Below are 17,179 nucleotides of genomic sequence, written 5' to 3'. Positions count from 1 at the left end.
ACTTCAACTTTAAGTATGACAAGTTTAAGTATGACCAACATGTAAGTATGAGGTGCTTCATAAAATATTCTGTGCTCCTCTACACTACACATTTCCCATCAGGCGTTCCACAACATGCCTTTCCTTAACCTGTTCACCCTCTTCACACCTGCATCACAGCTTGGTTGCTTTATTCTTAACTTGGACTTTTATGTTTGTCGTATGAAACAGCCAGGTTTGCAGTACAAATGACTTCTGCTGTCCCAAATTCTGGGAGAATGTGTGAAAATGTATGAAGCCTTTTTTCTTCCAAGACACAAAACTGTATCTATCTTATCGTCTCTTCATCACAGATCTTTCATAGCTATTCTTTTCATGCTACTTCCATTTTTATACCACTCTTTTGTTCATTCATCTTGATGCTTCTGGATTTTCCAGTATTCCTCTTTCAACTTCCCCATATGCTCTTTGCTCTGCACTTCTCTTTGTAATTATATTTAATTCCTGTTTCTTCGCTCTTCTGCTCATCGATTCACTTCCATGTGTCACATTGATAAATATGATCCTTTAAAGTACAACCATACCATGCAAGGATGCAGTGATGCTGTTAATCATGTCTGTTGTATGTACATACATGTAACTAGTTTATTGATTTAAATAATGGGGTAAAATTAAAAGTCCCCACTGAGGAACTAGTAAAGGCATTTCTGTAGCCTCAGTTTTTGAATTTGCTGCAGTGCCTTACACATTTATCACAGATGTCTCTGAATACAGTCCACTGACTTTAGAAGTATTGTTGATTTCCACTTTGAATATTTATCAAATAAGAACTCAACAGTGATGATTCATACATTCTAAAACAGGCTTTCAAACACATCTTGTGGCTTGAATGCACATCGTCCTCTCACCTTCTCTTTTGACTTGATGTTGTAATAACAGCCTTTGACTGCCTGATTATGATCATCAGAATTCCCTGTAAGTAGAAGTTTTTTTTTAACACCTGCTCTCTCTGATCAGAGTATGCGCTTGAGTAATTTACCTTGTCTTGCGTAACAGTAGGCCATCATTCTGAAAAGCTATTAAGCAATCTCTGAAAATGTAAAAATCTGTTCAGGTTTTGTAGTTCAAGCAGTTTGCTGTAATAGCAGTGCAGTAGTAATTACAGGCTAACGGGTCAGGGCAGGCAATGTTCTGTACTCTTTTCCATTGCTATGTATGTACTTTAGCCCACAGCATGGCTGAGATGTTACCGCTGAGAAAGTTGCCGCTGTCATCCAACCATCCTGCTACTGTTCCACGTTATTGATAGTAATGACGTTGTTATGATGAAGGAATTTTCTTTACAGTTTACAGTTAGGCCTGGCAAACCCGCGACTCCCAGTTTTAGGCGGCCTCACCAAATGAGCCTAAGTCACATGACCAGCTGTTCATGTGAGCCTTACAGCTTTACATATTTGTAGGATATGGCTCTTTTCAGCAACACAATAAAACATTGTGGCTCTTAGCCTCTGGCTGGTTGGCCACCCCTGGTTTACAGTTAGGCAAATAAGATATGCTTTTTTTGAATTTGGAATTGCAACTGACAACATTTGATGGATGTTCACTCATTATTGCTGCATTTTTCATTAATTTCCAAGTTTTCCATTGCTTCCTTGTATGTACAAGTACTACAGTATGCTTGTAAGAATCGCTCAAATTAATCAAATTAAATGCTAAATCGATGCAACACTATTGTTTTCTAAAACAATAGCTTGAACAACTATGTAAAATTCAGAAGAAACATGCTGCTGATCTGAAATTTACAATTCAAATGTGTCGGAAAAATCCAAAAAAGCACCATCAAATGCTGGACTTAAACCAGGAGGTGAGCCTGACAGGAAGTCTACGATAATAAGGTGAATGAGCCAAATGATGGGGAAAATGGAGAGTTTGGACATCAGACATGAAATTGACTCCATCGGAAATGATTGATCTAAAGCAGGGGTCTCAGACCGGTCCTCAAGGGGCCGGAGTGGCTGCAGCCTAGTCATCTTTTCACCAATGAGGTGTCTAAAGTTGATTGTGAGTCTGGACCAGCTTGTTTCAGCTGCACCTGATTGGTTTACCAATGTGTGCATGTTTGGTCGGAACAAAAACCTGCACCTACTGCGGCCCCTTTCTGGATCAGTTTGAGACCTCTGGTCTAAAAGAAGAAATTCGAAAACAGAGAGGATTTTAAGGAAGTGACACAATAAAGTGGGATGTTCAGATGAAAGGAAACTACCAACTAAAATAGTCAACAAATAAACAAAATAGGTAAAATACCAAAATAAAATAGAAAATGAATCTTAACTAGTACAGGTGGCAAGTGATTAAACTATTTAGTATCATATTATCGCACTAAAGCAGAGTTAACCTGCGATTCATCACAAATTAAATTGAATCAATAAAAAAATCCTTTGTTACATTTATAACAGAATAAAAGTTTGTTTTAACAAGATAAAAAATTGTATTCTATTGACAGCCCTTACTACTAAAAGCTTAAGTGCAAGAATAGGAAGGCGAGAGATGACAAACAATTGCCTATATAATGGAAATGTTGAGAGATTTGCACGGTTACAAGTCAAGACAAGAGCCAGGAATATGAAGATAAGAACCACTTTAGATAAGCCGACCAGGATCATATTCAACCATGCTTCCTGCTGAAAGCCTATGAAGACAGACAGAAGCAAGTGGCGATGAGAAAGGAGGTCCTCAGATAAAGGCAGACGTTCTCTTTGCAGCAAGCCCAGAGTTCTTTTCCAACCTGATGAAGTGGAAACCTACCAAACCCCAGAAGTTGTATGTCTTGCCCTCTGGTATGTAGTTAACAGAATATGAACAGGAATGCAGAGTAATGACAAAAAAAGTACATGTTCATAAAGCATCAGACTCTCTAAAATATTGGACTGAGCTGTGTATTACTCAACAACACTTGTGATTCACTTAAATCCTATTCTGTTCTTGGTATTAGTGCTCATACTGTGGACAAAATAGTTAGTGTTTCAGGACTCTAAAACACAATGAAACATGAGAGGTTAATGTTAAGTAATGTTAAGGAAAGAAAGTAAGAAAGGGGTGGTAAGGTTCATTTTTATCACAGCTTCTTCAAACAAAAGAGTTGCTGTTGTGCATTTCAAAGTGCGATTGAAATAAACTTCAACTAAACTATTGTGTTTATCAAGTGAAAATCCTTTTCAGATGGCACTCACTCCACCATCTTCCCTCTAAATTAGAGGATTTGTTTTTTTTCTTCTTGTCTTCACTCTTGATGTGTTTGATTCTGCTGGATTTGTCATCTTTCCATGCCACTGCTCATCAGCCATCCTTTCACTTCCACACCATAATTGGACACTTTCCACTCGGTAAATGCTGCTCAGAGAAAGAGACCTGTCTGCAACAGATGAAGTAGGGTAATTTAATGTCACCGAGGCGACGCATATCAAGGGAAATGATTGTGCTCAAGTGCACAACGTGCCGCACAGAACATGATAGATGTGTGGTCTTAGTCTGAGCAATCACTTGCTGCTTTTATGTGGCTCATCTCAGTCTGATGAGGATTTACACCCCTGTGTTTACAGTCATTTAATAAACTATTTTGCATGCTATAATTTGAACTGAACAGACATAAGTGTGTTCAGGGGAAATAATCTGCACTTCCTAAGGTGACTTATTTGTTTATAGTGGCATTATATATATATATATATATATATATATATATATATATATATATATATATAATGCGGACCCTTTATATATGTGGACCCTTTGTCCAGTGTATTTGCTTCCTGCATTCATCTCACCACAGTTTCAAACATTTTATCTAAAATGGTAGTGAAATTGTTGTTTTCACTTGCTGTGGCTGCAGACTAACTGTTGCGTAACATAGAATGCGAGGCCAATTTATGTCGTCATTATGAACTCGGCTTGTGCCTTGAACTCCATATCATCTTGCGCTCAAACTATTTCTATCGTTCTTTGTCCCTTATTCTGTCCCTGACCCCCCCCAAAAAACACCCTTCATCGCCCCCTTCTTTCCCACTTCTCACTTTGGGCCTGGGAGTGGTGTTTGGGCAGTCATGTGACTTTTTGTCTGAACACAATCACCGGTGTTTGCCATTGGGTAGTTTCTTTGAAAGAGCGTTGGTTTCCAGGGCGACGGCGAATGGCGGCACCACTTCACTTGTCCCCACAGCTGCCCCCCCTTTTGTGTATAGCATTTTCAGTCTGTCTCTGTGTCTGTCACGCAGGCTGCGGTGGATCAGGTAGCCCAAGAGCACAACACACAGCGTCAGTGGCAAGATCCCATTGCGCTGTCCTCTTTCCAGTTGGATAAAAACGGCAGGAGGTAAGTGTGACAACTTGCTAGGACTTTATCAAGACTTTATCAAGCACAAACAAGTGTGCATTTCTGCTGCACGTCACATTTTGATGTCAAAAATGAAGAGTCACTGATGAAGAATTATGTTTCTGATGATCACAAGTTCATGCATTATTGGACTGCCAAAATTACATCATCTCTTATCAAAAGTTCTCCATGTGTGCAAAGAAAAACCATCACATGTGGACCATCACATCAATGAGAGAGTTATTTAAAACTACCACACAATGCAGCCTTTAGCTTTTTAGCAAGCTGTGTTCACACTGAGGTGTTTTCATTTCACATTAGGGTGAAGACCAGCAGTGCAGTCATTCTCTTTTCAGCTTACCATGTAGAACTGTTACACATAGTAGCTTATGTATGTCACAAATCAGATGAATTTGAGTATGGCCTAACGTGTGAGGTTTACAGTCGGCAATCTGAACTCTTAACTGTTTTTTTTTCTTCATGAAAATGATCGGGAACTGATGTTCAATGTGCTGTATGAGCTAAATTTGTATTAAAAATATGTCAAATAAGGTGTTGATCTTTTCGGAGAGACTGGTGCTTCTCCCAATAGACATATTGTTGAAGGAAAATCTGCATTCCTCTTCGTTCTGGAGAAGAATCCAGAAGAATCCGGATTCATTTGAACTTAAATGTATTCACTGGCCAAGATATGCATGTGTGTTACATGCAAGTTTTGCCACCTTATCAGAGAGCACAAAACTCAGGAAGCGCTTCAGTCTTGTAACGAGAGCTGGGCAGTATGACGAAATATTTATTTATCTCCCATGAAATATTCAACACAGGTGTTCTCCCCGTAGCTCATTGTTTCACAAACACTTGGGTTGTGTTCTGACCACTGTGAGCTTAAGTATTGTTTTGGTGCCCGCCCTGAAGTGGTGCTGCCGTTACTCCCCTCCTTAGACTCAACCAACCATGTGGTTATGTCTTGTTTGATAACCATGGCAACACTAAAAAGGGTCTCATTGTCCCTCCCATAGGTGCACTCTATCTGATGACACACACACACATCTGTTGACTGACACTTGACCTGCACAGGAGACACGTGAGGTATGTGTTTGTTAGTGGTCACAGTGACGGATTCTACTCACACTAGCAATGCAGTCAGACATGTTGGACTAGTAAAGCATTTGTGTACTTGAGCAACTTGAAATTGTAGCTTATGTAACCCACTTGTTGACAAGTCTTTCCTCAGGTTCTGATGTTTTTTCACATGGTTTACATGTAAATAATGGTGACAGCACAACATTTGCACAGCCATTGTGCAGAGGCATTATTGAGGTTCCCCTGGAGGCACATGTATGCAGGTAGATTTTACATTTAAGAAGTTTGAATTTTAATATTTTCTAATAATTCTTTGTGTTATTCCTTGATTCTCTGACCATTCCCATGTTGTGTTTTTACCTGTGCAAATAGTGGACCTGGTTGTTTTAACACTTGGGATGCCAGATTTCTCTCAATTAAATTTCCAATTTCTTGTCACTTTTTCAAATTGATGCTGTATATGGAAAACTGTAAGTTTGGGATGGAAGTAAATCCATCTGACTATGAAAGGACTACCTCCCTCATGTCCTCGGCTGGGGGATAGGTTTTGCCAGATGAAATTTTGATAGAAACCTGCCCACAAGTATTGCTCTGGTCGAAGTTACTGTACTCCGCCATCTGCTATATCAGCCTTCAAATTTATACCCTGGATTGTTTAGTTGCAGTGATGCTGCCTGTTGCAGTTCTGCAGTGGTGGTGCCCATATGATTCATTTCCTATCGAGATTGACTTTCAGATTTAGAGGATCTGTGAGTCATCCCTAATTCCTCAAACTCAGTGATAACCCTCTTATTTATGGATTGGGCAAATTAACTCATCATCCTTTGGACACCAGGTTCCTAGTCACTGCACCGATCACCACTCTGTAAAGATGTGCATGACATTTTCTCGACACAATAATTAACAATCCAATTTTCAATGATCCATTTTCCAATCCCCTCAATATAGGAGTAAACATTTCTTGCACTAAAATCCCTTCAAAGAGCAATTGTTCATAAGGTGTTACATCCATGGAATGCCCATACAAGAACAGATTTTTGGATGAAGATATTGCAAAGATAAGTGTGACAGAAGCGAGACATTGGTATTTCTAACTGTGGAATTTGCCAATAGAAAGTCCAACATTTAGCTGTAAACAGCGCTTGTGCGTTTGATCCAAGGCTTGTTTTTGTTTCGCTGACGCAACTATGAGGAAATTGGCACTAAGGCCATGTTGTCGCCTTTGACAGACTGCCATGATGTCACTGCTGACCCGACAATCCGAGCATTCTTGCTGATAGGCTTGCGCTGATGTGTGCGGGTGCATATGTGGGAGAGATGCACACATATGTCCTTTGTCTAAGCACCGATTAGTAATCTGGCACAGCCACTGACAAGTACAAGTAATGTATTCAATACCACACATTTGCCCACTTCACGCACACTCCAACCCCCTGCAACCTGATGAAGATGGAGATAGATGGTCTTAGTTGTGTCATTGAACATTTAAGGAGGTGTCTAAGTGAAGTTCTGGTGATTTAGATATGTCTCATTTGAACCTTTAGTTGTGATTGTTTTCGCCTGATGTAGAGGTCCATTTAGATGACCCTCTTCTTCCATCAAATCTTTTGTCACTGTGCGGACGCAAATGATTTTAGCAATTTTCACTGGGGTAGTAGTATTTCATGTACTAAACGTAGTGTTAATGCACGGCAGTTACACCTTTGCTTTGATCCAGAACAGACACAGAAGCAGAAAGATGACAGGCTTGATTCACTGAGCGCTTTTAAAGCTGTTGCTCCAGCAGGTGTTCGAATTGTTCATCTCCCCAGATGCTCAGTAGAAAAGGTCTCTGTGTTTGGATTAACTGACGTTTCTTTTTATGCTACACAGCAATAAAGATTTAGAAATAAAAAAAGAGACATGGAAATATTGCCAAAACAAATTTAGAAAAGCTGGCAGACATAGATTTGCGATCTGGATGTGTCAGCAGGTCTTGTCCCCCCCCCCTCATTGTCTGGCTTATATTATCTTTTGTTCATCTCTGACCCCTGACCTGCGGTGTCCAGAGAGCTTCCCTGTCGTCAATCTACATTTCCTGTTGTTTAAGTTATCCCGTCTTTTCACTTTTGCTTGCATTTCTCCCTGAGAGACATCATGTTCCAACCTGCCCCGGAGACGATCAGAACCCCAAAGCTTTAAAACTGTCTTCACATGTCCATTGTGTTTGCACGTTCACTTGTAATTACTATTGTTAGGTTATTTACTTCAATTACAAGCACATCCAAACCTGCAGAGCGAGGAGTCCTGCCCCAAACAAAACTTTTGACGTTGACAATTTTCACCATCAGTACATTAATGTACCGTTTGTTTTCTTGGTTCACACAAGTAGCATTTTAAGACATGACAAATCACACCCACTCCTTTGACTTATGTTGACACCACTGAGTAAACATGATGGTGGCCTTTAACTTGTTTGTTTACAAGGAGTGCTGTTGAGTTGACCCCTCTGGTTTAACCTGCACTTTATTTTTAGCAGCATATTGACTAGCGTCTTTCAGAAAAAAAGCTCTTGCCTTGGGAAGAAAACAAAAGTCTTTGTTCTTGATTCTGAAAGTTCTATATTTAAGTAAGAGCAGTACAGTTACTTTCTGTTGTAATGATACATGCGGCAAGACTACACAACAGAGGCGACGCTGTTGGTCAGACCATAATGAGAAAGCGAGGCTATACTTAGCAATAGTTGGCAAAAACATATGATTGCTGTCTTTGCTGCGCTTACCATGATGTTAAACGATGATGTCATGTTTACAACGGGGTGTAAATCTGGCCTGTTGTAAAGTGTCATTACTGAGTTGCTGATTGATAAGAGACCAGGGAGCTGAGGTCAAAACAGAAAATTGCCGTGCATTCTCTATGCATGGCCCACAAAGACTTTATTAGCATGCATCGACTTCTCTCTGCTCTCAAACCGGATTGTTTGAACCACCGCCAGACCCAACAGGTCCATTTTTCACAAGAGCAGCTCACTTGTCTTCTCATGGCAGGGATTTTGTCGACTTGCACTGTGGGAGCAGTGCACATTATTAAAAAAGAATGTGGGATAGTCACAATTCATTTGAGGATGTGAGTTGTAAATTCCAAATTCTAAGTTTAAGATTTTGATGCAGGGTTGTAAGATAAGTCCTATTGAATAAACTGAAGCTCATGGCTTCAGATAAAATTAGATTTTTGCTTGATTTGGTTTTTTTTTTTTCTAAACCGCCTACCCCCCAAAAAATGACATTTTTCTCCTTGTTCTCCGACTGTTCAATTTCACGCTGCAGTATTACCTTCTTTGCAAACAAGAGATCTACATCGAGAATCTCTTCCTGTCACACTCCGATGGCAGCTAATCCTGTAGGAATGAGGCCAACCAAATTGTGTGAACTCTGAATGTGACACTCTGCCTTTAAAGACGCTTTGGCAATTAAAAGAAATACGTATTTGAAAAAAAAAAAAGAGATAGACGAAAGATGCTTGATAAAAATTCTGCGTTAGTGTTGGTGCGGTACGAAAATCAAATAAAAAAAAAAATAGAATAATGTCTTTGATCAACCCAATTATGTCTAAAGCTAAACTTTAGATTAGGGAAGATTATTACTTACTCGCTCATTGAGGTCAGATTTTATAATTTATTGGTCATTACTGTTAATAACCAGTAATTACATTGTTGTTCATAGTGAACTTTCATCGACCATCCAAGGGTAAAATATCAGGCTTTATCAGTACTTTATAATGATTAACTGTAGGCTAAGATGTTTCAATTACACATGAACAAGTAGTTTATTTAAGGTAATGTATGTTCCCTTATCTGCTGTCTAATCCTTATTTTTTATGAAGTCTAATGTGCTAGTATCTGCTAGTGCTTAATCAATAGCGTTATAATGTCTAGAAAATTTCCAGAAAAGAGATAAGAGACTTTTTTGTTGGGTGAGGAAAGGGGGTTGCAAGAATGTTTGAGTCACACCGAGTAAGCAGGCTGATATGTGGGGTTTGACAGAGGAGGGAGCCACAGAGGAGGGAGGTGTCCTGAGGAATGCCTGGAAGGTGTCAGCGGTCCGGGAGGCTGCGGCCTGATAATCCTCCACTGACATTACAATACCCTGGCACCCCCCGCTCTGTTCTTGGCCCTCATACGCTTCTTTTTCTCCGTGCTCATAAACCATTGGCAAGCCTTTTCAGTGAAGTTTTATTAAAACTCTTGGATTAAAATTTTATGATTAGACAGAAGCATTCAACTTGTCAAGACCTGTATAAATCCCAGAGGTGCCCTCTCTGTCACCTCAACCTTTTATCACTCTGGCCTTTGGTGCCCAAGTAGAGCCTCCGATTCTCACCCACTTTATACTTTTTTTTTGATTCTACAATGTGGTTAAAGGGATTTGTCTGACAACCCGGATCCTGAATGTGCCAAAAGCTTTGCTTTACAGACAGAAAGGCAGTTCAAAGTGAGCCATGTCTCTGCGGGCATGTGTGACGCAGCTTGGCTCAGAGCTAGCACATTCTTCTCTCTGCTCTTTTGTTTGCATGATTTAATTCATCCAATTAATGCAATTAATCCAAGAAGTCTATTTCTGGAACATCTGACGTGACCATTGGAAAGCTGTTAATCGACACTGCAACTGTGTTTTAATAGAAGAAAATCTACAAACTTTTTCACGGACTTTTCAAGAATTTCCAGGGAGTTATTCTCAGCCTGCCCTGATGAGTAAGAATTAATGAAACTTAAATAATGCATGGTCTCTGGTGGAGTGGCTTATTTGAATCTTCTTATTTTTTGAAAGCGACACAGGTAAAAGGGTTGCCTGCATTTTATACCTATAATTGTGTTTTAAATCAACAATTTATTACCAAATAATCACTTATATATGTAGCAAATATCATGATGTCATTGTCAAATCGTACGTTCCGGCAAGTTAGTTTGGAGACTAAAGCTAAGATCAATTTGTTGGGAGCCTTGTTATGTCAAGTGGTGGTTTACACGACTTGCACAACGGTAACATGAGTTGTAGGGGCCATAGAGGTCAAATAGTCAGTGCTTAAGAAAAAAACGGACCACCCTGTGTGGAATTGTCACAGACTTTTGAGATGAGTTGAGCTGTGTCGCTCTAAAATCAAGTGTCATTTTCCTTTTTGATGACACCCACTGAAGAAGTGGAAAATAAAATTCTGTATTGTGTAATTCTATGAATTATATTCACATTTAATTAGGTCATATCTTATTTACATTTAACATATTTCAGTCGTTGAAGTCGCGAGAAATTTCTGAATTTATCTATCTATCTATATATGATTTTTATTAAAATCCTGACTGAAGTGGCGGATATAAGGAATGATAGAATGCTGGTAGAATACAGGTTTCCCTGAATTATCAGATGACGTCATGTCTATTTTAGTTCAGCCTTAAGTAGTTTCTCTGAAATGGGACTCTGGGATGCAATATCAGCCCTAAGTTTCATATTTGGGGGATGGTACAGGAACAAATACATGGGTTTAGCAATGGTTCAAATTTAGATAATGATATTTAGATGTAAAGTGGGCACGACATACCGATGGAAAACGTTTTGGTTCATGCTGTGCGGCTCCCACACATTCTGCCTGATCCATTTGTTACGCATGTTCTGGGCTCATTGCATCTGAAGAGGTAGGGAGGATCTTTTTTTGCCCAGAAATTCAGAATTGTGGATATTTCAGACACTGTAGAACGTCTTTAATTGTTATCTAGTTGTGTGTATTTGTGCTCACCTGATGGGTGAGTCATTCAGGAACTGTGCACTTGTCCGCCTTTGCTGGACTATGACCTCATTCCAGGAAAAAGGAAGAGATCACCTGAACAACTCATTTGTTTAATCAGCTGTTCATGTGACTCGTGACTGGAGCGGTGATGTCATACTTGAAGTATGTACAATCCATTGATTCACTGCATACCTATTGATTTCTGTAACAATAGGGAAGAAACCTGATCCAGAAAGCAATTGCAAACAAATATGAGTATAAGAGAAATACCTGAAAAGGGGGTGGGTCTATTGTGTTGGAATAGCTCGAAAGGGTGGAGAGAAAGAGTGGGGAGGGAAGGAGAGAGGAGTCACAGTGAGGGTGTGTTCCTGTGTGGGTGAAACAGAGAGAAGGAGGAGGGGTGTAGACGGAGAGAGAACTCTTGCAGTCTCTCAGATCTTGGCTGTGGAGAGGACACCCTGGAGAGGTGCATTCCTGAGGCAGCCAGCGAGCAGAAGACCGGGAGACAGAGAAGTCGCGCCATCCTCTCTTGTCTCCAGTGACCACGTCATTTTGCCTCTGACCTCCGCTGGACTCGTTCACCCTCGCTCACCTGCTAGCTCGCACACAAACCGCTCAACCGGCTCTGCTGCTCTGACAGATTTAAAGGATTTTCCCCGAGCGAGGCTGTGAGACGGCAAGAATTAAAAGAGACAAAGAGCGTTAGAGACATCGAGACGAAGGACAAAAATCCTCTCACTTGGTGAGTTTAAGAGTTCCTTCCGGAGAATGTTTGAGTGTATCCTTGAATGTTTGAATGTCAGCGCGGAGAAGTTTCTCTCAAGTCTCTCTCTGGGATTATGGATTTGCTGCCTGGAGTTGGAAAGTTTTCTGCACTGTTTTCTTGTAGGACATGATATGAAATCCAAACCTTTATCGTTGTTGTACTTGTGTATTTTACACTAGCTGTCATGTGACACTACCTTTTGAAATGCACTTCCTTCTGGATGAAGTTGAACTCCCTATTATCTCATTCTTTAGTTAGACGTCTTTTTTTTTTTAAAGTTGTTCTTATGTATTTCCTCTCGAATATCGTCTTAGCTCTTGAGTTGAATCATGCAAGCAAGTGTAATGCACAGAAAGGCTGAAAGCTTATTTAAACATTGACTCATGGTTATGCTTGCTGAACCTTTCACTTCACATTTGTCAGCATGGTTTGTGTCAGATAGAGAAACTCGCAGCTCATTTACAAGCTCTATTTCGGACCCAATCAGGAGCCTTGATAATATCGCCCAACAGCACCCCACTTAATAGAGATTTCTTTCCTTTCTGAACTTTTTCTCCCACTTGGCGATTCACAGCGCGCACTCGGTTACAGAGTGATAATGTCAGCAAAATTAAATGGACTAGTTCACCCTCAGTTTCTTTAATTAATGCTCCCATATGCGTCACGACTTATAAAACTCTTCAGATCAAGTGTCTCGAAGGCAAAGTTTTTTTTTTCCCATCATGCAATCGAGCAATTAAAAGATGGTTGTCACTATCAAAAGCATGCTTTTTTTGTCAGATAATAAAGACAAATTCACTGCAAAATAATATTGTATTTAGTTGTGAAGTGTGTGTGAAGTGAGGTTTTAGTTGTTGATGTTTGATAGCTGAATTGAGGTGAAGAGTCATTTGTCACCTGTGCAGTCTCAAGCTTTCTTTCAGCGTAAGGCGGGTTCTGTTGCCCTTATTTATGTGTACTCTTAAGGGTCGGCACAACCTATTGGCTGCGAGCATGTTTTTCCTTCTCTCGAAATTCCTGCACCACCACCGACTCAATCTCTTTGATGAATGATGAAGACTTCGGCTTCAAATATGCTTCTTCAACACTGACACATCTTACCTGTCGAGCATTCATGCAAACCAACTCGAGACTTGGACTACCTTCACATAAACTCTCATAGGTCATGAAAGTCCATTTATTTCACTTGTAAATGGTCAAAGAGGAAATAAAGAGAAGTGAATGAATGCAGCTATTGAATTCCTATGAGGAAGAAGTCCAAAATTTGAACTGTGATAAAGATCTCATTCCTCCGCTCGTGTTGTCGGTGGCAGCTTTATTTTCAAAATATTTTATTGGCTGTCGTAATTAAAGTGGAATGAGGCCCTAGCTGTTTAATGTTTATGCGGAAGCAGTAGGCGACCTTTGCTTTATAGCGTCACTATTAACAGTGGCCCTTAACTTATTAGCCACCTGGTTTAGGTGGGACTTCATATTGCACGAAGTTAAACTTTTTATTTGCTGAATTGGAAGGTTTTTACTGTAATAACTGAATTTACTACATACTGGTTTGGAAGCTGAAACTGTCAAACTGTATATTTAAATGTTTTGCGATTGGATTGGATTTTTATATCCATCCAAGTCAGTGCTCGCCTTTTCTATTTTTCATTTTCTCCTTTCTCCATCGACCTTTTTTCCTCTCAACAAATGAACAAGTCTATTTTGCATGGAGACAGAACACAGCCTCCGCAGAGACTCGCCAGCTCTTGTTCTCTGCAATCTCATTTTTACCGTTCCCTTTATTTCTCGAACACACTGATGGACTCCCTTTCCCCTCTTACACGGCTTCCTTTATGTATTTCTCTGAGTTGTCAGTCATTTATCTAAACGCAAGGCAAAGTTTTGGATCGGAAACGAAGTGTTTAACTCCTGCACATGCTCTGTCAGCCACAGCTAATTAGAAACACTTGACTGTATACCAAAGAAATAATATGTTTGCTTTGAGTTTGGCTGTGTTTATTTTTGGGAAGGTACTTCGAACAACTTTTCCCTCCAGTCGCTCTCTCACTTCACAGACATCTTCCGCTCTCTCTTTTGCTCTGTCTACCTCACACGCTCCTCGTTCCTTCCGTGTGTCCTTCCTCTGCCTGTGCAATGGGACGGAAGGTAGTGCTGTACTGTGCTGTGCTCATGTCGGATCCATTAGGGATGAAAGCACACTGCAGTGATAAAAGATTGATCCAGTCCTCCTTGCATCACATTCCCATCCCTCACACCCGACTCCCTCATCCTTACTCACATTGCACATTCCAGTCCGAAGTCAACCCAGTTTTCCAATTTATCTAAACATCTGCTCTCTCTTGAATTAGTCATCAAACCAGGGTTTCCCTTACAGGATAGGATTGAGGGTAAATGGTTTTTTTTTGTGCACAGCACTGTACTGTGACCTGTTGTACATGACCCCTGCTGTCAACAGAGAGGGGAATAGAGAAGCATTTTTGAGGAGGTGGGACCATTGCTACTCAACCCCAAAAAGACACAGACGTTCAGCCCAGCACACAAAAGGTCCTCTTCACCTGTTGTATGTGAGCCAAAGAAAAACAGAACAGACCTGTAGTTTGTCAGTATGAAAGCTATAATTACTGAAAGGAAGGAGGGGATTTGCAGGAGGCATTTTGCTGCTTTAAGATCCCAGGCCTTATAACTTTTAAGTGCACTCGACAACACATTTTCACTGTTGTAAAACTGCGGGAATATCTGCTGCCATCAAAACCAACCTTAAGGCTTTTGATCTCGACTATGTGTTGTAGAAACATTTCCCTTGGAGACTGGCTCGTTGCCAACACCTCTGCATTGTTTTCTCTCTCGTCGTAAGCAGCCTCCTTCAGGATAAGACCTCTGAAATGTCAGTTTTATTTTAGGTACAAGTCACCTGCAAAAAAGAAAAAACAGTGTGTAATGTGACTTTTTCCCTGTTCTTTCTTACTTTTGTCTACATTATTACACATTTTACAGGATCTTTGCTGTAGTCGTAGAAAGGGGTCTAAACTGAAGGCTAGGACCTGGTGATTGGAGCCTCGGGGAAAAGATGTGTTGACGTCTTTTGTTACTCTCACAGAAAGCTAATCTTATAATAGTTCATTGTTGTTAAGTGCTGGTAACACACCTCTTCGACTTATGTGTCTTGCTTTCTAGCAAGGTTTAATTCTTTCTCATTAAAAAATAAAAACACCCTTCACTTGTGACCTGTTTAACCTAAAAGACTGGCTCTACATCTGGACTTCACTAATGATTTTTTTTTTGTGGTTGGTCAAATTTGAAGAAATTGTGTGAATTATTGTGACAGGAATTTACATAAAAAGGGGAACCGGAAGATGTTGAAGTGATGGCTAAAGGCGTGTCAAACATTGGGAATGACAAACCTAAAAATGGCCTGGGATATAACTCCATAATGTCTTTTACCAGTGGAGAGACAGTGAACTGCACTTCCATCTCATTCTGTATTTCAAGCCCAATAATGCACTGTAATGGTTATACACTTAATCTGATCTCAAATACTTGTTTATAGTCAACATCATTATCTGCGCAAGCAACTTTTCAATGGAAATTACTCCTTGAACACCAGAGGTTGCTGTGTTTTGAATCTGAATGATGACGGAAAAGACGTGCTAGCTATTGCATGTGCATTCTTTTGAGAGGAAGAGTGAGCTCAGCTTATGATAAACTTCTTACGTAGGTAGCCCCTTCGCGTAGCTTGACAAACAACAATGCTCCTTCATAGTTGAGCTGCCGTTGTCTCCTTCATACATGCGCGAGATAAAATAGATATCATGAAATTGCTAATATCAAATTTGTTTAATGATTCAAACTTCAGTTTAAATAAATGTTTATCAGGTTTTCTGTTCTATTTCTATGTTCTATTCTATTAGTAACTTTACAGTAATGTAATGGTTGTTTTAATGCACATTTGAAACTGGGCTGGGGTTTGGATAGAAATACATGTTTTGTCTAGAGGCTCCTGAAGTTTACTTGTCTTTGCCTTTTACTTCACATTTGAGCTTGTGTCCCCAAACTACAATCAGAAAAATTCATAACCCCGCAAATAACCGACAAGTAATCGTTGCAGGCCTTACAAATACCTGTCTTTTTCTCTCTCAGTTCATTGCTCACAAGTCTACCGTGTATAGTGATTGCTGCGCTGTAAACATCTGCCAACCCCTGGGGTTGGTCATGTGTTGATGTGTATATGACCAGCAAGCGTTGTGTGCGAGAGTGAGCACCAGGTTGCACCTTTATGCTGCGTTGACTGTCGTCACATGGAACTCTCACTGTAAATAACACGGTGCTTCAGCCATTGCCCTGACGGGGGGGACATCAGTAAGAAAGGAAAAAAAATGTCTGCCACAGTGATGCTAAATCAATAAGAAAGATGGGGGCAGTTGAATTTGACAAATTTGCCCCACACTTGCAGAGTCTTGAAATATTGATCTGTTTGTTGAAGCGCATTATAATGAAATTAAGCTATCCTTCCTGGTAGTCTGGCATGTACTTTTCTGGTTTTATGCCCTATTATTGATGTTAAAATGCAAGAAAAGGTGTGTTAAGGAGTTTTTTCTTGCAGTGGTTTTTCAATTGCGTTGTGTTATATTGCTCAATTTCTGGGCCAGACACATGGAGAAGTGGCAGATTAGTTAGTTTAAAGGATTTGGGATTCCAGGTCCACACTCTGGAGACAGCTTTTAATCTATTTATATTGTGAGTTACAACAACTTACTATAAGTTTAATAATAGTCGGTCACAGATTATGGACTCGCGAACAACTGAAAGGTTGACAGCAGCTGTGTGATGTTCGTTGCGGACCATAGCGTTGGATATTTAAAAATGAATAAATATACATGGAATTTGGGAAAGAAAAATACAATGCATTGCTGAATCTTTTTTTTTTACTCATCCCTGCAAATGATGATAGATGTTTTATTTCATGCCTTAGTCATACATACAGTATTCTGTTCTTCTGAATTCAGCTCTTCAGTGCCAAAGTACACCAGCTGTAGAACTCATACTGTAGATGAATTGCAGTGAAAACATGGACAGATTACCTCTTGTGAACTCTATGTAATGATGTGATTCAAAAGAAACCATTTAAATGGTTACATAAACTTGGCATCACCTTGTCTCTCATCAGCCTTGCTTGCCTTTAGCTGTGTGTTTTTTACATTAGCGTATATATTTAACGTGAACATGGTGAT

General features: G+C 40.0%; 1 protein-coding gene across 1 annotated transcript in view; it reads left to right on the top strand.

Moving 5' to 3' along the window:
* rassf7a (Ras association domain family member 7a) overlaps positions 1 to 17,179 on the top strand; it is a 36,439-nt gene that overhangs the window by 810 nt on the left and 18,450 nt on the right. The window contains exon 2 of the mRNA XM_053885132.1: positions 4,248 to 4,345. The gene's annotated coding sequence lies outside the window, so the exon portion shown is untranslated. The remainder of the gene's footprint in view (positions 1 to 4,247; positions 4,346 to 17,179) is intronic.

This window comes from Synchiropus splendidus, chromosome 14 (genome assembly GCF_027744825.2).
Source record: "Synchiropus splendidus isolate RoL2022-P1 chromosome 14, RoL_Sspl_1.0, whole genome shotgun sequence".
In the NCBI taxonomy this organism is placed as follows: domain Eukaryota; kingdom Metazoa; phylum Chordata; class Actinopteri; order Syngnathiformes; family Callionymidae; genus Synchiropus; species Synchiropus splendidus.
This window is presented reverse-complemented; position numbering and strand designations above follow the sequence as displayed.